The 19,882-nt window shown below is 39.4% G+C and overlaps 17 non-coding genes across 17 annotated transcripts; 9 read left to right on the top strand and 8 right to left on the bottom strand.

Moving 5' to 3' along the window:
* The first annotated feature begins 660 nt into the window (after positions 1–660).
* On the top strand, positions 661–732 carry TRNAQ-CUG (transfer RNA glutamine (anticodon CUG)). Its single transcript has one exon. It is a non-coding gene; the product is annotated as a tRNA-Gln (tRNA).
* A 913-nt stretch (positions 733–1,645) lies between these two features.
* TRNAQ-UUG (transfer RNA glutamine (anticodon UUG)) lies at positions 1,646–1,717 on the bottom strand. The gene has a single exon. It is a non-coding gene; the product is annotated as a tRNA-Gln (tRNA).
* Positions 1,718–1,976: 259 nt separating this feature from the next.
* On the top strand, positions 1,977–2,048 carry TRNAQ-CUG (transfer RNA glutamine (anticodon CUG)). The gene has a single exon. It is a non-coding gene; the product is annotated as a tRNA-Gln (tRNA).
* An 881-nt stretch (positions 2,049–2,929) lies between these two features.
* TRNAQ-UUG (transfer RNA glutamine (anticodon UUG)) lies at positions 2,930–3,001 on the bottom strand. Its single transcript has one exon. It is a non-coding gene; the product is annotated as a tRNA-Gln (tRNA).
* A 2,382-nt stretch (positions 3,002–5,383) lies between these two features.
* Positions 5,384–5,455, top strand: TRNAQ-CUG (transfer RNA glutamine (anticodon CUG)). Its single transcript has one exon. It is a non-coding gene; the product is annotated as a tRNA-Gln (tRNA).
* Positions 5,456–6,368: 913 nt separating this feature from the next.
* On the bottom strand, positions 6,369–6,440 carry TRNAQ-UUG (transfer RNA glutamine (anticodon UUG)). The gene has a single exon. It is a non-coding gene; the product is annotated as a tRNA-Gln (tRNA).
* A 259-nt stretch (positions 6,441–6,699) lies between these two features.
* TRNAQ-CUG (transfer RNA glutamine (anticodon CUG)) lies at positions 6,700–6,771 on the top strand. The gene has a single exon. It is a non-coding gene; the product is annotated as a tRNA-Gln (tRNA).
* An 881-nt stretch (positions 6,772–7,652) lies between these two features.
* On the bottom strand, positions 7,653–7,724 carry TRNAQ-UUG (transfer RNA glutamine (anticodon UUG)). Its single transcript has one exon. It is a non-coding gene; the product is annotated as a tRNA-Gln (tRNA).
* Positions 7,725–10,105: 2,381 nt separating this feature from the next.
* TRNAQ-CUG (transfer RNA glutamine (anticodon CUG)) lies at positions 10,106–10,177 on the top strand. Its single transcript has one exon. It is a non-coding gene; the product is annotated as a tRNA-Gln (tRNA).
* A 913-nt stretch (positions 10,178–11,090) lies between these two features.
* Positions 11,091–11,162, bottom strand: TRNAQ-UUG (transfer RNA glutamine (anticodon UUG)). The gene has a single exon. It is a non-coding gene; the product is annotated as a tRNA-Gln (tRNA).
* Positions 11,163–11,421: 259 nt separating this feature from the next.
* TRNAQ-CUG (transfer RNA glutamine (anticodon CUG)) lies at positions 11,422–11,493 on the top strand. Its single transcript has one exon. It is a non-coding gene; the product is annotated as a tRNA-Gln (tRNA).
* An 881-nt stretch (positions 11,494–12,374) lies between these two features.
* On the bottom strand, positions 12,375–12,446 carry TRNAQ-UUG (transfer RNA glutamine (anticodon UUG)). Its single transcript has one exon. It is a non-coding gene; the product is annotated as a tRNA-Gln (tRNA).
* A 2,372-nt stretch (positions 12,447–14,818) lies between these two features.
* On the top strand, positions 14,819–14,890 carry TRNAQ-CUG (transfer RNA glutamine (anticodon CUG)). The gene has a single exon. It is a non-coding gene; the product is annotated as a tRNA-Gln (tRNA).
* A 913-nt stretch (positions 14,891–15,803) lies between these two features.
* On the bottom strand, positions 15,804–15,875 carry TRNAQ-UUG (transfer RNA glutamine (anticodon UUG)). Its single transcript has one exon. It is a non-coding gene; the product is annotated as a tRNA-Gln (tRNA).
* Positions 15,876–16,134: 259 nt separating this feature from the next.
* TRNAQ-CUG (transfer RNA glutamine (anticodon CUG)) lies at positions 16,135–16,206 on the top strand. The gene has a single exon. It is a non-coding gene; the product is annotated as a tRNA-Gln (tRNA).
* Positions 16,207–17,087: 881 nt separating this feature from the next.
* Positions 17,088–17,159, bottom strand: TRNAQ-UUG (transfer RNA glutamine (anticodon UUG)). The gene has a single exon. It is a non-coding gene; the product is annotated as a tRNA-Gln (tRNA).
* A 2,360-nt stretch (positions 17,160–19,519) lies between these two features.
* TRNAQ-CUG (transfer RNA glutamine (anticodon CUG)) lies at positions 19,520–19,591 on the top strand. The gene has a single exon. It is a non-coding gene; the product is annotated as a tRNA-Gln (tRNA).
* The last annotated feature ends 291 nt before the right edge of the window (positions 19,592–19,882 follow it).

Raw genomic sequence — 19,882 nt, 5'->3', positions numbered from 1 at the left:
TATATATATATTTTTTAGGTTGTAGTTTAGGGAAAAAAAGGGGTTTTTAGAAAAAAAGGGGGTTGGGGGGACCCCCCCAAACCCCCCCCCCAAAAAAAAATGTGAAAATAAAAAACAAAGCAATTCGACCATTTGGTTTTCGACCAAATGGTTTCGACCAATTGTCCTGTCGACAAATTTTTTTTGATGAAATGTCTGGCAACCCAGCTGCCGACTGTTGCTATTGACAGGAGTTCCAGGTGTATAAACTGAGGAGATCACCAGTTCAATTACCTGTGAACGCATTTTGAAGCTCATTCACAACCAGTTCATGCCCGTTCTCTCCATTTTGGCTTTCTGGCTGGCCGAGGGGCCCTTCAGTAATGTTCTTTGCTAACCATTACACCATGGGCCCCTTGCTGGTGCAACCTGACAGAGTTGTAACAGAAATGAGAATCGAGATCTCATGCATCATTTTAACAAACTCATATTCCTAGCCCACGGATATTATGCAAATGTGGAACTGTTTAGTTGGTTGTTGCGCAATAGCAAACTCTTTGCTTTACAGCTCATTTGGATAGGATTCTTCCTCTGGAGGCATAAGATAAAAGAATATTGCATACATTCTCTAAAAGGCTCTTTTTTTGCTGCAATGACGTTCATCATGTCACTAAGTATGTAGGTTCCATGGTGTAATGGTTAGCACTCTGGACTCTGAATCCAGCGATCCGAGTTCAAATCTCGGTGGGACCTTGGGAATTACTGTGTTTGTTTTCCTCTCAGTGTCTTGTTTTAATAGCAATGACGCTGCTGTGTCGCCCACTTTCATAGCATTATTCCCTGGGTGCATTTGAAAAAAGAAAGATTTTCCATGGATGACGCTCTTTAGCCACAATGAAACCCACCACTTTCTGTGGTGTGAAAGACCCATGGTGTAATGGTAGCACCATGGAGGTTGAATCCAATAATTTGCATTCAAATCTCTGTAAGAGTTTACCATCAGTCGAACCTTTCCCTTATCGTTTATTGTGGATGTCTTCTTTGAAGAAAGGTATGATCCAACTAAAGTAAGTACATTCACGAATGGGCCCTTGGTCGGTACAAACAGTATTTATACACCTCAGGCCTTTTGTGAATTAAGAAAAGTGTGTTCTTCGTTCTATTTTTCATCTCAAACTGATACCTTCATTTTACAAACATGTAAAGGCTGTTAAGACGCTTGATTAATATCATTGATTCTGAATGTGGTCGCTTTTCATAGGATTAACCCTTTAACAATTTTGAAAGAGAATGGCGATACAATAGAGCTGCTTTTCCCAAAATGGTATTATTAATGTTGTTGCTGCATCTTCAAGTAAAAAGAGAATCCATTGGGTCACAGATTGAGCATGTTTCTTAACATTGAGTTAAGTTTGAAAATTTCAAATCTTTTATGTATGTTTCCGATGCAGATCTGCCCATCGACTCAGAATGACCTCACTGTTCATACATTTTAAAAAAATGCATAAAGGTTAAGGTGCTAGGCACAAAAGTGGATTTTTATGAAAAGTTATGCCAGAGAGTGAGAGCGAAAATGAATACCCTACACCACTAACCTTATGAATATTACTATCTTTGGCCTATAATTTAAGACAACAAGGAGACAAAGTGTGTTAGAGCAAGAGAGAGGTTCCACCGAGACTTGAACTCGGATCGCTGGATTCAAAGTCCAAAGTGCTAACCATTACACCATGGAACCCTTGTTGAGCAGAGCTTCATAAGGGCAATGAGAATATAGGGCACGGTCAAGATTTTTACTGACCTATAGTAACCGTTTACTGATATTATATCGAAGCAGCACTGTTGCTGTTGGATGCTGTGCAATCGCAAAGTATTGGCTTCATGTCTCATTTGGATCAAATTCTTCCTCTGGAGTCTAATGATATAGGAATATTACATATTTTCTCTGATGTGCTCTGTTTTTCCAGAATGAAGTGCATCATGCTACTGAATATGTGGGTTCCATGGTGTAATGGTTAGCACTCTGGACTCTGAATCCAGCGATCCGAGTTCAAGTCTCGGTGGGACCTTGGGGCTGCTTCCCTTTTAGAGTTGCCTTTCATTTGCAGATAGATATAACAGCAATAGCTTTGCTTTACAGCCCACTTTGATGGCAGTCTTCTTTGACCAAAGAATATTAATAGTTTCTGGGGATGACTCTCTTTTGCCACAAAGAAACTGCCCACTCTCAAATCTCCAAAGCTCCAAGGTATAATGGCTATTAAACTGGCTTTTGATCTCAGCGATTTGCATTGAAAGCCCAGGAGGCCCCTAAAATCAGTTGAATTGTTTCCTGATAATTTAGAGTTTATTTCTTCTTTCGAGAAAGGTGTGATCCAAATAAAGTAAGTACATTTAAACAAGGGCACTTGATCAGTAAATGCACTACTTTCTAGAACTCATAACTCTTGTAAGTTATAAAAAGTTTGCTCTCCATACAGTTTGTCAACTCAAAGAATTACATTTTTTACACATTTAATAAGACCATCAAATTGCTTGAAACATAGGAATGATTGTGAAAGTGAATATGATTCACCAAAATAATTGTATAACATTTTTTAATGTTAATAAAATAGGGCTTTTTCCAATCTTTTCACATCAATGTTGTTTCTGCATGTTCCAGTGAGCAGAGAATCTACTGCACATAGTGTGTACATTTTTCTTTTCATAGAGTTAAGGTTGGACATTATTCATCTGTGGAAAATGTTTCTGAGAGATATCTGGGTGCCCACTCTGATTGACCTTAGGGATTGTACATTAACGATATGTAGTTGCATCACTGTATTGGTATCAGGCACCAAAGTGCATTTAAATGTAATGTCGTGCAGAGAGAGTCGACTGAACTTCTGAATATTAACTCTGTTGAATTGTAATTTGAGAAATTAGAAAATGGAGTGTAAGAGCAAGATAACGGTCCCACCGAGACTTGAACTCGGATCGTTGGATTCAAAGTCCAAAGTGCTAACCATTACACCATGGAACCCTTGCAAGATGCACCTGAGAGCGTTGAATCAGAAATGGCAATATAGAGCACATTTACAATTTTTACAGATTCATAGTCCCAATTGACTGATATCATACAAACACAGCGATGTTGTCGATTGACGTTGTGCTATAGCAATCTCTGTGCTTTATAGAGCATGTAGATCAAATTCTTCCTCTTGAGGCATATGATTAAGCAATATTAAATATTGTTTCTGACTGCCTCTGTTTTGGCATAATGAAGTTCAGCATTTGCGGAAGTATTTAGGTTCCATGGTCTAATGGTTAGTAGGCTGGACTCTGAATTTAGTAATCTGACATGTTATAGCTATATTTTGTTTTCCTTTGGGTGTATTGTCATTTTATGCACATAGATTTCCTAGCAGTGGCTGTGATGAATAGTTCAATTTGATAGCAGCTTCCTTTTGAGAATTTGAAAAAAAAAAGAATTAAATAGTCTCTCTGGATGACTCTGCTTTGATTTCTATGTGCACATCCCTTTTGCGTTTCAGAGGGATTGACCAACATACACAACAGTGCTTGGAAGACCTCTTCCTCCCTCATGGCATGTAAAGCTAACCTCTCTCCTACCGTGTGTTTTTTTACTTTTTAACTTCCCCTTCCGAGTCATGATCATGTAACTGAATTTACATTTTTAGATTTTAACTGCAGTAGTTGCTTGTTTTTCATTTTTATTTTTTGTGTACGCATACATCCCTTTTTGTGGGGAGGGGGGAGTGATGTCTGTTTACTTATATTAGCTAATATAGGTCATTTTATGTCCGCTTACAATATGTGTCAGGATTTTTTATGTCGTTTCCAATCAATGTCTAATATCAAGTGGTTTGCAGCAGTCATACAAAGGCACGTAACACCCCCAAAACACCTACATAAGTTAGAAATACTCCGGAAGAGTACTCAGTTTATGAAAAGGCGGTGAATCCCAAATAGAACTGTAAATGTAAGCTAGCAAGCAGACTGTGCACCCCTGTTTGGAACTATGACCTGTGTGTTGCCCTCTATTAACAGAACAATGTAACTGCAGCCCATGTCACATAAAATAGAAAGTAGAGATTATGCAAATTAACTCCCAGAAGAGCCTGGTGTCACCCCAAAAGGTGTCATGCTTTTCACACCAAGAAACATCCACACATAGATCCCTGCGAAACTCAAAAACGTACAGGAAACCCTGTCCAGCGCTTTGCTCCCAGAGGAGATAAGGTTGAAAAACCACCCTATGTTAAAAGTGTCCATAATCCATGCCAGCTGCCCTGTCTATAGAACCTGGCCGTTCGTGGCCATTCGGGGCCTAGGGGCATGAGTGGAAGGGTTTAACCTGCCTGGGTTCTTGGGCATGGTTTCATCATGCCTCAGTTTACAATGGCACTCTGCCACTTTGTCAGGCTTTAAAGAAGCCTGACTCCTGCAGAGCAAAAGATCTGATTATTTCCTTACATGTTTTGTACGTAAGAATGCGGATGGTGCTCTGAGCCTCCTATGGTGGTTATTAAGCATGGTATACATACCATAGCATGTAACTGTGCCTACAAATGGAACATTTTGTTCATTTATTAGGGAGTTGTGAAAATGGCAAAATCAAATTGCCATTACTGACACAGACCAGCTGCCGCTGTCCGGACATTTCGTCGAAAGACATTTGGTCGAAAGACATTTGGTCGACGTAATTTGGTCGAAAGCCAAATGGTCGATTTTTTTATTTATTTATATATATATTTTTTAGGTTGTAGTTTAGGGAAAAAAAGGGGTTTTTTAGAAAAAAAGGGGGTTGGGGCGACCCCCCCAAACCCCCCCCCCAAAAAAAATGTGAAAATAAAAAACAAAGCAATTCGACCATTTGGTTTTCGAGCAAATGGTTTCGACCAATTGTCCTGTCGACAAATTTTTTTGGATGAAATGTCTGGCAACCCAGCTGCCGACTGTTGCTATTGACAGGAGTTCCAGGTGTATAAACTGAGGAGATCACCAGTTCAATTACCTGTGAACGCATTTTGAAGCTCATTCACAACCAGTTCATGCCCGTTCTCTCCATTTTGGCTTTCTGGCTGGCCGAGGGGCCCTTCAGTAATGTTCTTTGCTAACCATTACACCATGGGCCCCTTGCTGGTGCAACCTGACAGAGTTGTAACAGAAATGAGAATCGAGATCTCATGCATCATTTTAACAAACTCATATTCCTAGCCCACGGATATTATGCAAATGTGGAACTGTTTAGTTGGTTGTTGCGCAATAGCAAACTCTTTGCTTTACAGCTCATTTGGATAGGATTCTTCCTCTGGAGGCATAAGATAAAAGAATATTGCATACATTCTCTAAAAGGCTCTTTTTTTGCTGCAATGACGTTCATCATGTCACTAAGTATGTAGGTTCCATGGTGTAATGGTTAGCACTCTGGACTCTGAATCCAGCGATCCGAGTTCAAATCTCGGTGGGACCTTGGGAATTACTGTGTTTGTTTTCCTCTCAGTGTCTTGTTTTAATAGCAATGACGCTGCTGTGTCGCCCACTTTCATAGCATTATTCCCTGGGTGCATTTGAAAAAAGAAAGATTTTCCATGGATGACGCTCTTTAGCCACAATGAAACCCACCACTTTCTGTGGTGTGAAAGACCCATGGTGTAATGGTAGCACCATGGAGGTTGAATCCAATAATTTGCATTCAAATCTCTGTAAGAGTTTACCATCAGTCGAACCTTTCCCTTATCGTTTATTGTGGATGTCTTCTTTGAAGAAAGGTATGATCCAACTAAAGTAAGTACATTCACGAATGGGCCCTTGGTCGGTACAAACAGTATTTATACACCTCAGGCCTTTTGTGAATTAAGAAAAGTGTGTTCTTCGTTCTATTTTTCATCTCAAACTGATACCTTCATTTTACAAACATGTAAAGGCTGTTAAGACGCTTGATTAATATCATTGATTCTGAATGTGGTCGCTTTTCATAGGATTAACCCTTTAACAATTTTGAAAGAGAATGGCGATACAATAGAGCTGCTTTTCCCAAAATGGTATTATTAATGTTGTTGCTGCATCTTCAAGTAAAAAGAGAATCCATTGGGTCACAGATTGAGCATGTTTCTTAACATTGAGTTAAGTTTGAAAATTTCAAATCTTTTATGTATGTTTCCGATGCAGATCTGCCCATCGACTCAGAATGACCTCACTGTTCATACATTTAAAAAAAATGCATAAAGGTTAAGGTGCTAGGCACAAAAGTGGATTTTTATGAAAAGTTATGCCAGAGAGTGAGAGCGAAAATGAATACCCTACACCACTAACCTTATGAATATTACTATCTTTGGCCTATAATTTAAGACAACAAGGAGACAAAGTGTGTTAGAGCAAGAGAGAGGTTCCACCGAGACTTGAACTCGGATCGCTGGATTCAAAGTCCAAAGTGCTAACCATTACACCATGGAACCCTTGTTGAGCAGAGCTTCATAAGGGCAATGAGAATATAGGGCACGGTCAAGATTTTTACTGACCTATAGTAACCGTTTACTGATATTATATCGAAGCAGCACTGTTGCTGTTGGATGCTGTGCAATCGCAAAGTATTGGCTTCATGTCTCATTTGGATCAAATTCTTCCTCTGGAGTCTAATGATATAGGAATATTACATATTTTCTCTGATGTGCTCTGTTTTTCCAGAATGAAGTGCATCATGCTACTGAATATGTGGGTTCCATGGTGTAATGGTTAGCACTCTGGACTCTGAATCCAGCGATCCGAGTTCAAGTCTCGGTGGGACCTTGGGGCTGCTTCTCTTTTAGAGTTGCCTTTCATTTGCAGATAGATATAACAGCAATAGCTTTGCTTTACAGCCCACTTTGATGGCAGTCTTCTTTGACCAAAGAATATTAATAGTTTCTGGGGATGACTCTCTTTTGCCACAAAGAAACTGCCCACTCTCAAATCTCCAAAGCTCCAAGGTATAATGGCTATTAAACTGGCTTTTGATCTCAGCGATTTGCATTGAAAGCCCAGGAGGCCGGTAAAATCAGTTGAATTGTTTCCTGATAATTTAGAGTTTATTTCTTCTTTCGAGAAAGGTGTGATCCAAATAAAGTAAGTACATTTAAACAAGGGCACTTGATCAGTAAATGCACTACTTTCTAGAACTCATAACTCTTGTAAGTTATAAAAAGTTTGCTCTCCATACAGTTTGTCAACTCAAAGAATTACATTTTTTACACATTTAATAAGACCATCAAATTGCTTGAAACATAGGAATGATTGTGAAAGTGAATATGATTCACCAAAATAATTGTATAACATTTTTTAATGTTAATAAAATAGGGCTTTTTCCAATCTTTTCACATCAATGTTGTTTCTGCATGTTCCAGTGAGCAGAGAATCTACTGCACATAGTGTGTACATTTTTCTTTTCATAGAGTTAAGGTTGGACATTATTCATCTGTGGAAAATGTTTCTGAGAGATATCTGGGTGCCCACTCTGATTGACCTTAGGGATTGTACATTAACGATATGTAGTTGCATCACTGTATTGGTATCAGGCACCAAAGTGCATTTAAATGTAATGTCGTGCAGAGAGAGTCGACTGAACTTCTGAATATTAACTCTGTTGAATTGTAATTTGAGAAATTAGAAAATGGAGTGTAAGAGCAAGATAACGGTCCCACCGAGACTTGAACTCGGATCGTTGGATTCAAAGTCCAAAGTGCTAACCATTACACCATGGAACCCTTGCAAGATGCACCTGAGAGCGTTGAATCAGAAATGGCAATATAGAGCACATTTACAATTTTTACAGATTCATAGTCCCAATTGACTGATATCATACAAACACAGCGATGTTGTCGATTGACGTTGTGCTATAGCAATCTCTGTGCTTTATAGAGCATGTAGATCAAATTCTTCCTCTTGAGGCATATGATTAAGCAATATTAAATATTGTTTCTGACTGCCTCTGTTTTGGCATAATGAAGTTCAGCATTTGCGGAAGTATTTAGGTTCCATGGTCTAATGGTTAGTAGGCTGGACTCTGAATTTAGTAATCTGACATGTTATAGCTATATTTTGTTTTCCTTTGGGTGTATTGTCATTTTATGCACATAGATTTCCTAGCAGTGGCTGTGATGAATAGTTCAATTTGATAGCAGCTTCCTTTTGAGAATTTGAAAAAAAAAAGAATTAAATAGTCTCTCTGGATGACTCTGCTTTGATTTCTATGTGCACATCCCTTTTGCGTTTCAGAGGGATTGACCAACATACACAACAGTGCTTGGAAGACCTCTTCCTCCCTCATGGCATGTAAAGCTAACCTCTCTCCTACCGTGTGTTTTTTTACTTTTTAACTTCCCCTTCCGAGTCATGATCATGTAACTGAATTTACATTTTTAGATTTTAACTGCAGTAGTTGCTTGTTTTTCATTTTTATTTTTTGTGTACGCATACATCCCTTTTTGTGGGGAGGGGGGAGTGATGTCTGTTTACTTATATTAGCTAATATAGGTCATTTTATGTCCGCTTACAATATGTGTCAGGATTTTTTATGTCGTTTCCAATCAATGTCTAATATCAAGTGGTTTGCAGCAGTCATACAAAGGCACGTAACACCCCCAAAACACCTACATAAGTTAGAAATACTCCGGAAGAGTACTCAGTTTATGAAAAGGCGGTGAATCCCAAATAGAACTGTAAATGTAAGCTAGCAAGCAGACTGTGCACCCCTGTTTGGAACTATGACCTGTGTGTTGCCCTCTATTAACAGAACAATGTAACTGCAGCCCATGTCACATAAAATAGAAAGTAGAGATTATGCAAATTAACTCCCAGAAGAGCCTGGTGTCACCCCAAAAGGTGTCATGCTTTTCACACCAAGAAACATCCACACATAGATCCCTGCGAAACTCAAAAACGTACAGGAAACCCTGTCCAGCGCTTTGCTCCCAGAGGAGATAAGGTTGAAAAACCACCCTATGTTAAAAGTGTCCATAATCCATGCCAGCTGCCCTGTCTATAGAACCTGGCCGTTCGTGGCCATTCGGGGCCTAGGGGCATGAGTGGAAGGGTTTAACCTGCCTGGGTTCTTGGGCATGGTTTCATCATGCCTCAGTTTACAATGGCACTCTGCCACTTTGTCAGGCTTTAAAGAAGCCTGACTCCTGCAGAGCAAAAGATCTGATTATTTCCTTACATGTTTTGTACGTAAGAATGCGGATGGTGCTCTGAGCCTCCTATGGTGGTTATTAAGCATGGTATACATACCATAGCATGTAACTGTGCCTACAAATGGAACATTTTGTTCATTTATTAGGGAGTTGTGAAAATGGCAAAATCAAATTGCCATTACTGACACAGACCAGCTGCCGCTGTCCGGACATTTCGTCGAAAGACATTTCGTCGAAAGACATTTGGTCGACGTAATTTGGTCGAAAGCCAAATGGTCGATTTTTTTATTTATTTATATATATATTTTTTAGGTTGTAGTTTAGGGAAAAAAAGGGGTTTTTAGAAAAAAAGGGGGTTGGGGGGACCCCCCCAAACCCCCCCCCCAAAAAAAATGTGAAAATAAAAAACAAAGCAATTCGACCATTTGGTTTTCGAGCAAATGGTTTCGACCAATTGTCCTGTCGACAAATTTTTTTGGATGAAATGTCTGGCAACCCAGCTGCCGACTGTTGCTATTGACAGGAGTTCCAGGTGTATAAACTGAGGAGATCACCAGTTCAATTACCTGTGAACGCATTTTGAAGCTCATTCACAACCAGTTCATGCCCGTTCTCTCCATTTTGGCTTTCTGGCTGGCCGAGGGGCCCTTCAGTAATGTTCTTTGCTAACCATTACACCATGGGCCCCTTGCTGGTGCAACCTGACAGAGTTGTAACAGAAATGAGAATCGAGATCTCATGCATCATTTTAACAAACTCATATTCCTAGCCCACGGATATTATGCAAATGTGGAACTGTTTAGTTGGTTGTTGCGCAATAGCAAACTCTTTGCTTTACAGCTCATTTGGATAGGATTCTTCCTCTGGAGGCATAAGATAAAAGAATATTGCATACATTCTCTAAAAGGCTCTTTTTTTGCTGCAATGACGTTCATCATGTCACTAAGTATGTAGGTTCCATGGTGTAATGGTTAGCACTCTGGACTCTGAATCCAGCGATCCGAGTTCAAATCTCGGTGGGACCTTGGGAATTACTGTGTTTGTTTTCCTCTCAGTGTCTTGTTTTAATAGCAATGACGCTGCTGTGTTGCCCACTTTCATAGCATTATTCCCTGGGTGCATTTGAAAAAAGAAAGATTTTCTATGGATGACGCTCTTTAGCCACAATGAAACCCACCACTTTCTGTGGTGTGAAAGACCCATGGTGTAATGGTAGCACCCTGGAGGTTGAATCCAATAATTTGCATTCAAATCTCTGTAAGAGTTTACCATCAGTCGAACCTTTCCCTTATCGTTTATTGTGGATGTCTTCTTTGAAGAAAGGTATGATCCAACTAAAGTAAGTACATTCACGAATGGGCCCTTGGTCGGTACAAACAGTATTTATACACCTCAGGCCTTTTGTGAATTAAGAAAAGTGTGTTCTTCGTTCTATTTTTCATCTCAAACTGATACCTTCATTTTACAAACATGTAAAGGCTGTTAAGACGCTTGATTAATATCATTGATTCTGAATGTGGTCGCTTTTCATAGGATTAACCCTTTAACAATTTTGAAAGAGAATGGCGATACAATAGAGCTGCTTTTCCCAAAATGGTATTATTAATGTTGTTGCTGCATCTTCAAGTAAAAAGAGAATCCATTGGGTCACAGATTGAGCATGTTTCTTAACATTGAGTTAAGTTTGAAAATTTCAAATCTTTTATGTATGTTTCCGATGCAGATCTGCCCATCGACTCAGAATGACCTCACTGTTCATACATTTAAAAAAAATGCATAAAGGTTAAGGTGCTAGGCACAAAAGTGGATTTTTATGAAAAGTTATGCCAGAGAGTGAGAGCGAAAATGAATACCCTACACCACTAACCTTATGAATATTACTATCTTTGGCCTATAATTTAAGACAACAAGGAGACAAAGTGTGTTAGAGCAAGAGAGAGGTTCCACCGAGACTTGAACTCGGATCGCTGGATTCAAAGTCCAAAGTGCTAACCATTACACCATGGAACCCTTGTTGAGCAGAGCTTCATAAGGGCAATGAGAATATAGGGCACAGTCAAGATTTTTACTGACCTATAGTAACCGTTTACTGATATTATATCGAAGCAGCACTGTTGCTGTTGGATGCTGTGCAATCGCAAAGTATTGGCTTCATGTCTCATTTGGATCAAATTCTTCCTCTGGAGTCTAATGATATAGGAATATTACATATTTTCTCTGATGTGCTCTGTTTTTCCAGAATGAAGTGCATCATGCTACTGAATATGTGGGTTCCATGGTGTAATGGTTAGCACTCTGGACTCTGAATCCAGCGATCCGAGTTCAAGTCTCGGTGGGACCTTGGGGCTGCTTCTCTTTTAGAGTTGCCTTTCATTTGCAGATAGATATAACAGCAATAGCTTTGCTTTACAGCCCACTTTGATGGCAGTCTTCTTTGACCAAAGAATATTAATAGTTTCTGGGGATGACTCTCTTTTGCCACAAAGAAACTGCTCACTCTCATATCTCCAAAGCTCCAAGGTATAATGGCTATTAAACTGGCTTTTGATCTCAGCGATTTGCATTGAAAGCCCAGGAGGCCCCTAAAATCAGTTGAATTGTTTCCTGATAATTTAGAGTTTATTTCTTCTTTCGAGAAAGGTGTGATCCAAATAAAGTAAGTACATTTAAACAAGGGCACTTGATCAGTAAATGCACTACTTTCTAGAACTCATAACTCTTGTAAGTTATAAAAAGTTTGCTCTCCATACAGTTTGTCAACTCAAAGAATTACATTTTTTACACATTTAATAAGACCATCAAATTGCTTGAAACATAGGAATGATTGTGAAAGTGAATATGATTCACCAAAATAATTGTATAACATTTTTTAATGTTAATAAAATAGGGCTTTTTCCAATCTTTTCACATCAATGTTGTTTCTGCATGTTCCAGTGAGCAGAGAATCTACTGCACATAGTGTGTACATTTTTCTTTTCATAGAGTTAAGGTTGGACATTATTCATCTGTGGAAAATGTTTCTGAGAGGTATCTGGGTGCCCACTCTGATTGACCTTAGGGATTGTACATTAACGATATGTAGTTGCATCACTGTATTGGTATCAGGCACCAAAGTGCATTTAAATGTAATGTCGTGCAGAGAGAGTCGACTGAACTTCTGAATATTAACTCTGTTGAATTGTAATTTGAGAAATTAGAAAATGGAGTGTAAGAGCAAGATAACGGTCCCACCGAGACTTGAATTCGGATCGTTGGATTCAAAGTCCAAAGTGCTAACCATTACACCATGGAACCCTTGCAAGATGCACCTGAGAGCGTTGAATCAGAAATGGCAATATAGAGCACATTTACAATTTTTACAGATTCATAGTCCCAATTGACTGATATCATACAAACACAGCGATGTTGTCGATTGACGTTGTGCTATAGCAATCTCTGTGCTTTATAGAGCATGTAGATCAAATTCTTCCCCTTGAGGCATATGATTAAGCAATATTAAATATTGTTTCTGACTGCCTCTGTTTTGGCATAATGAAGTTCAGCATTTGCGGAAGTATTTAGGTTCCATGGTCTAATGGTTAGTAGGCTGGACTCTGAATTTAGTAATCTGACATGTTATAGCTATATTTTGTTTTCCTTTGGGTGTATTGTCATTTTATGCACATAGATTTCCTAGCAGTGGCTGTGATGAATAGTTCAATTTGATAGCAGCTTCCTTTTGAGAATTTGAATAAAAAAAGAATTAAATAGTCTCTCTGGATGACTCTGCTTTGATTTCTATGTGCACATCCCTTTTGCGTTTCAGAGGGATTGACCAACATACACAACAGTGCTTGGAAGACCTCTTCCTCCCTCATGGCATGTAAAGCTAACCTCTCTCCTACCGTGTGTTTTTTTACTTTTTAACTTCCCCTTCCGAGTCATGATCATGTAACTGAATTTACATTTTTAGATTTTAACTGCAGTAGTTGCTTGTTTTTCATTTTTATTTTTTGTGTACGCATACATCCCTTTTTGTGGGGAGGGGGGAGTGATGTCTGTTTACTTATATTAGCTAATATAGGTCATTTTATGTCCGCTTACAATATGTGTCAGGATTTTTTATGTCGTTTCCAATCAATGTCTAATATCAAGTGGTTTGCAGCAGTCATACAAAGGCACGTAACACCCCCAAAACACCTACATAAGTTAGAAATACTCCGGAAGAGTACTCAGTTTATGAAAAGGCGGTGAATCCCAAATAGAACTGTAAATGTAAGCTAGCAAGCAGACTGTGCACCCCTGTTTGGAACTATGACCTGTGTGTTGCCCTCTATTAACAGAACAATGTAACTGCAGCCCATGTCACATAAAATAGAAAGTAGAGATTATGCAAATTAACTCCCAGAAGAGCCTGGTGTCACCCCAAAAGGTGTCATGCTTTTCACACCAAGAAACATCCACACATAGATCCCTGCGAACCTCAAAAACGTACAGGAAACCCTGTCCAGCGCTTTGCTCCCAGAGGAGATAAGGTTGAAAAACCACCCTATGTTAAAAGTGTCCATAATCCATGCCAGCTGCCCTGTCTATAGAACCTGGCCGTTCGTGGCCATTCGGGGCCTAGGGGCATGAGTGGAAGGGTTTAACCTGCCTGGGTTCTTGGGCATGGTTTCATCATGCCTCAGTTTACAATGGCACTCTGCCACTTTGTCAGGCTTTAAAGAAGCCTGACTCCTGCAGAGCAAAAGATCTGATTATTTCCTTACATGTTTTGTACGTAAGAATGCGGATGGTGCTCTGAGCCTCCTATGGTGGTTATTAAGCATGGTATACATACCATAGCATGTAACTGTGCCTACAAATGGAACATTTTGTTCATTTATTAGGGAGTTGTGAAAATGGCAAAATCAAATTGCCATTACTGACACAGACCAGCTGCCGCTGTCCGGACATTTCGTCGAAAGACATTTCGTCGAAAGACATTTGGTCGACGTAATTTGGTCGAAAGCCAAATGGTCGTTTTTTTAATTTATTTATATATATATTTTTTAGGTTGTAGTTTAGGGAAAAAAAGGGGTTTTTAGAAAAAAAGGGGGTTGGGGGGACCCCCCCCCCAAAAAAAAATGTGAAAATAAAAAACAAAGCAATTCGACCATTTGGTTTTCGACCAAATGGTTTCGACCAATTGTCCTGTCGACAAATTTTTTTCGACGAAATGTCTGGCAACCCAGCTGCCGACTGTTGCTATTGACAGGAGTTCCAGGTGTATAAACTGAGGAGATCACCAGTTCAATTACCTGTGAACGCATTTTGAAGCTCATTCACAACCAGTTCATGCCCGTTCTCTCCATTTTGGCTTTCTGGCTGGCCGAGGGGCCCTTCAGTAATGTTCTTTGCTAACCATTACACCATGGGCCCCTTGCTGGTGCAACCTGACAGAGTTGTAACAGAAATGAGAATCGAGATCTCATGCATCATTTTAACAAACTCATATTCCTAGCCCACGGATATTATGCAAATGTGGAACTGTTTAGTTGGTTGTTGCGCAATAGCAAACTCTTTGCTTTACAGCTCATTTGGATAGGATTCTTCCTCTGGAGGCATAAGATAAAAGAATATTGCATACATTCTCTAAAAGGCTCTTTTTTTGCTGCAATGACGTTCATCATGTCACTAAGTATGTAGGTTCCATGGTGTAATGGTTAGCACTCTGGACTCTGAATCCAGCGATCCGAGTTCAAATCTCGGTGGGACCTTGGGAATTACTGTGTTTGTTTTCATCTCAGTGTCTTGTTTTAATAGCAATGACGCTGCTGTGTCGCCCACTTTCATAGCATTATTCCCTGGGTGCATTTGAAAAAAGAAAGATTTTCCATGGAAGACGCTCTTTAGCCACAATGAAACCCACCACTTTCTGTGGTGTGAAAGACCCATGGTGTAATGGTAGCACCCTGGAGGTTGAATCCAATAATTTGCATTCAAATCTCTGTAAGAGTTTACCATCAGTCGAACCTTTCCCTTATCGTTTATTGTGGATGTCTTCTTTGAAGAAAGGTATGATCCAACTAAAGTAAGTACATTCACGAATGGGCCCTTGGTCGGTACAAACAGTATTTATACACCTCAGGCCTTTTGTGAATTAAGAAAAGTGTGTTCTTCGTTCTATTTTTCATCTCAAACTGATACCTTCATTTTACAAACATGTAAAGGCTGTTAAGACGCTTGATTAATATCATTGATTCTGAATGTGGTCGCTTTTCATAGGATTAACCCTTTAACAATTTTGAAAGAGAATGGCGATACAATAGAGCTGCTTTTCCCAAAATGGTATTATTAATGTTGTTGCTGCATCTTCAAGTAAAAAGAGAATCCATTGGGTCACAGATTGAGCATGTTTCTTAACATTGAGTTAAGTTTGAAAATTTCAAATCTTTTATGTATGTTTCCGATGCAGATCTGCCCATCGACTCAGAATGACCTCACTGTTCATACATTTAAAAAAAATGCATAAAGGTTAAGGTGCTAGGCACAAAAGTGGATTTTTATGAAAAGTTATGCCAGAGAGTGAGAGCGAAAATGAATACCCTACACCACTAACCTTATGAATATTACTATCTTTGGCCTATAATTTAAGACAAGAAGGAGACAAAGTGTGTTAGAGCAAGAGAGAGGTTCCACCGAGACTTGAACTCGGATCGCTGGATTCAAAGTCCAAAGTGCTAACCATTACACCATGGAACCCTTGTTGAGCAGAGCTTCATAAGGGCAATGAGAATATAGGGCACAGTCAAGATTTTTACTGACCTATAGTAACCGTTTACTGATATTATATCGAAGCAGCACTGTTGCTGTTGGATGCTGTGCAATCGCAAAGTATTGGCTTCATGTCTCATTTGGATCAAATTCTTCCTCTGGAGTCTAATGATATAGGAATATTACATATTTTCTCTGATGTGCTCTGTTTTTCCAGAATGAAGTACATCATGCTACTGAATATGTGGGTTCCATGGTGTAATGGTTAGCACTCTGGACTCTGAATCCAGCGATCCGAGTTCAAGTCTCGGTGGGACCTTGGGGCTGCTTCTCTTTTAGAGTTGCCTTTCATTTGCAGATAGATATAACAGCAATAGCTTTGCTTTACAGCCCACTTTGATGGCAGTCTTCTTTGACCAAAGAATATTAATAGTTTCTGGGGATGACTCTCTTTTGCCACAAAGAAACTGCCCACTCTCATATCTCCAAAGCTCCAAGGTATAATGGCTATTAAACTGGCTTTTGATCTCAGCGATTTGCATTGAAAGCCCAGGAGGCCCCTAAAATCAGTTGAATTGTTTCCTGATAATTTAGAGTTTATTTCTTCTTTCGAGAAAGGTGTGATCCAAATAAAGTAAGTACATTTAAACAAGGGCACTTGATCAGTAAATGCACTACTTTCTAGAACTCATAACTCTTGTAAGTTATAAAGAGTTTGCTCTCCATACAGTTTGTCAACTCAAAGAATTACATTTTTTACACATTTAATAAGACCATCAAATTGCTTGAAACATATGAATGATTGTGAAAGTGAATATGATTCACCAAAATAATTGTATAACATTTTTTAATGTTAATAAAATAGGGCTTTTTCCAATCTTTTCACATCAATGTTGTTTCTGCATGTTCCAGTGAGCAGAGAATCTACTGCACATAGTGTGTACATTTTTCTTTTCATAGAGTTAAGGTTGGACATTATTCATCTGTGGAAAATGTTTCTGAGAGATATCTGGGTGCCCACTCTGATTGACCTTAGGGATTGTACATTAACGATATGTAGTTGCATCACTGTATTGGTATCAGGCACCAAAGTGCATTTAAATGTAATGTCGTGCAGAGAGAGTCGACTGAACTTCTGAATATTAACTCTGTTGAATTGTAATTTGAGAAATTAGAAAATGGAGTGTAAGAGCAAGATAACGGTCCCACCGAGACTTGAACTCGGATCGTTGGATTCAAAGTCCAAAGTGCTAACCATTACACCATGGAACCCTTGCAAGATGCACCTGAGAGCGTTGAATCAGAAATGGCAATATAGAGCACATTTACAATTTTTACAGATTCATAGTCCCAATTGACTGATATCATACAAACACAGCGATGTTGTCGATTGACGTTGTGCTATAGCAATCTCTGTGCTTTATAGAGCATGTAGATCAAATTCTTCCTCTTGAGGCATATGATTAAGCAATATTAAATATTGTTTCTGACTGCCTCTGTTTTGGCATAATGAAGTTCAGCATTTGCGGAAGTATTTAGGTTCCATGGTCTAATGGTTAGTAGGCTGGACTCTGAATTTAGTAATCTGACATGTTATAGCTATATTTTGTTTTCCTTTGGGTGTATTGTCATTTTATGCACATAGATTTCCTAGCAGTGGCTGTGATGAATAGTTCAATTTGATAGCAGCTTCCTTTTGAGAATTTGAAAAAAAAAAGAATTAAATAGTCTCTCTGGATGACTCTGCTTTGATTTCTATGTGCACATCCCTTTTGCGTTTCAGAGGGATTGACCAACATACACAACAGTGCTTGGAAGACCTCTTCCTCCCTCATGGCATGTAAAGCTAACCTCTCTCCTACCGTGTGTTTTTTTACTTTTTAACTTCCCCTTCCGAGTCATGATCATGTAACTGAATTTACATTTTTAGATTTTAACTGCAGTAGTTGCTTGTTTTTCATTTTTATTTTTTGTGTACGCATACATCCCTTTTTGTGGGGAGGGGGGAGTGATGTCTGTTTACTTATATTAGCTAATATAGGTCATTTTATGTCCGCTTACAATATGTGTCAGGATTTTTTATGTCGTTTCCAATCAATGTCTAATATCAAGTGGTTTGCAGCAGTCATACAAAGGCACGTAACACCCCCAAAACACCTACATAAGTTAGAAATACTCCGGAAGAGTACTCAGTTTATGAAAAGGCGGTGAATCCCAAATAGAACTGTAAATGTAAGCTAGCAAGCAGACTGTGCACCCCTGTTTGGAACTATGACCTGTGTGTTGCCCTCTATTAACAGAACAATGTAACTGCAGCCCATGTCACATAAAATAGAAAGTAGAGATTATGCAAATTAACTCCCAGAAGAGCCTGGTGTCACCCCAAAAGGTGTCATGCTTTTCACACCAAGAAACATCCACACATAGATCCCTGCGAACCTCAAAAACGTACAGGAAACCCTGTCCAGCGCTTTGCTCCCAGAGGAGATAAGGTTGAAAAACCACCCTATGTTAAAAGTGTCCATAATCCATGCCAGCTGCCCTGTCTATAGAACCTGGCCGTTCGGGGCCTAGGGGCATGAGTGGAAGGGTTTAACCTGCCTGGGTTCTTGGGCATGGTTTCATCATGCCTCAGTTTACAATGGCACTCTGCCACTTTGTCAGGCTTTAAAGAAGCCTGACTCCTGCAGAGCAAAAGATCTGATTATTTCCTTACATGTTTTGTACGTAAGAATGCGGATGGTGCTCTGAGCCTCCTATGGTGGTTATTAAGCATGGTATACATACCATAGCATGTAACTGTGCCTACAAATGGAACATTTTGTTCATTTATTAGGGAGTTGTGAAAATGGCAAAATCAAATTGCCATTACTGACACAGACCAGCTGCCGCTGTCCGGACATTTCGTCGAAAGACATTTCGTCGAAAGATATTTGGTCGACGTAATTTGGTCGAAAGCCAAATGGTCGTTTTTTTTATTTATTTATATATATATTTTTTAGGTTGTAGTTTAGGGAAAAAAAGGGGTTTTTAGAAAAAAAGGGGGTTGGGGGGACCCCCCCCAAAATAAAATGTGAAAATAAAAAACAAAGCAATTCGACCATTTGGTTTTCGACCAAATGGTTTCGACCAATTGTCCTGTCGACAAATTTTTTTCGACGAAATGTCTGCCAACCCAGCTGCCGACTGTTGCTATTGACAGGAGTTCCAGGTGTATAAACTGAGGAGATCACCAGTTCAATTACCTGTGAACGCATTTTGAAGCTCATTCACAACCAGTTCATGCCCGTTCTCTCCATTTTGGCTTTCTGGCTGGCCGAGGGGCCCTTCAGTAATGTTCTTTGCTAACCATTACACCATGGGCCCCTTGCTGGTGCAACCTGACAGAGTTGTAACAGAAATGAGAATCGAGATCTCATGCATCATTTTAACAAACTCATATTCCTAGCCCACGGATATTATGCAAATGTGGAACTGTTTAGTTGGTTGTTGCGCAATAGCAAACTCTTTGCTTTACAGCTCATTTGGATAGGATTCTTCCTCTGGAGGCATAAGATAAAAGAATATTGCATACATTCTCTAAAAGGCTCTTTTTTTGCTGCAATGACGTTCATCATGTCACTAAGTATGTAGGTTCCATGGTGTAATGGTTAGCACTCTGGACTCTGAATCCAGCGATCTGAGTTCAAATCTCGGTGGGACCTTGGGAATTACTGTGTTTGTTTTCCTCTCAGTGTCTTGTTTTAATAGCAATGACGCTGCTGTGTCGCCCACTTTCATAGCATTATTCCCTGGGTGCATTTGAAAAAAGAAAGATTTTCCATGGATGACGCTCTTTAGCCACAATGAAACCCACCACTTTCTGTGGTGTGAAAGACCCATGGTGTAATGGTAGCACCCTGGAGGTTGAATCCAATAATTTGCATTCAAATCTCTGTAAGAGTTTACCATCAGTCGAACCTTTCCCTTATCGTTTATTGTGGATGTCTTCTTTG

This window comes from Ambystoma mexicanum, chromosome 5p (genome assembly GCF_040938575.1).
Source record: "Ambystoma mexicanum isolate Mex_15411 chromosome 5p, UKY_AmexF1_1, whole genome shotgun sequence".
NCBI lineage: Eukaryota > Metazoa > Chordata > Amphibia > Caudata > Ambystomatidae > Ambystoma > Ambystoma mexicanum.
The sequence above is the reverse complement of the archived record's forward strand: the minus strand, read 5'-3'. Positions and strand labels throughout refer to the sequence as shown.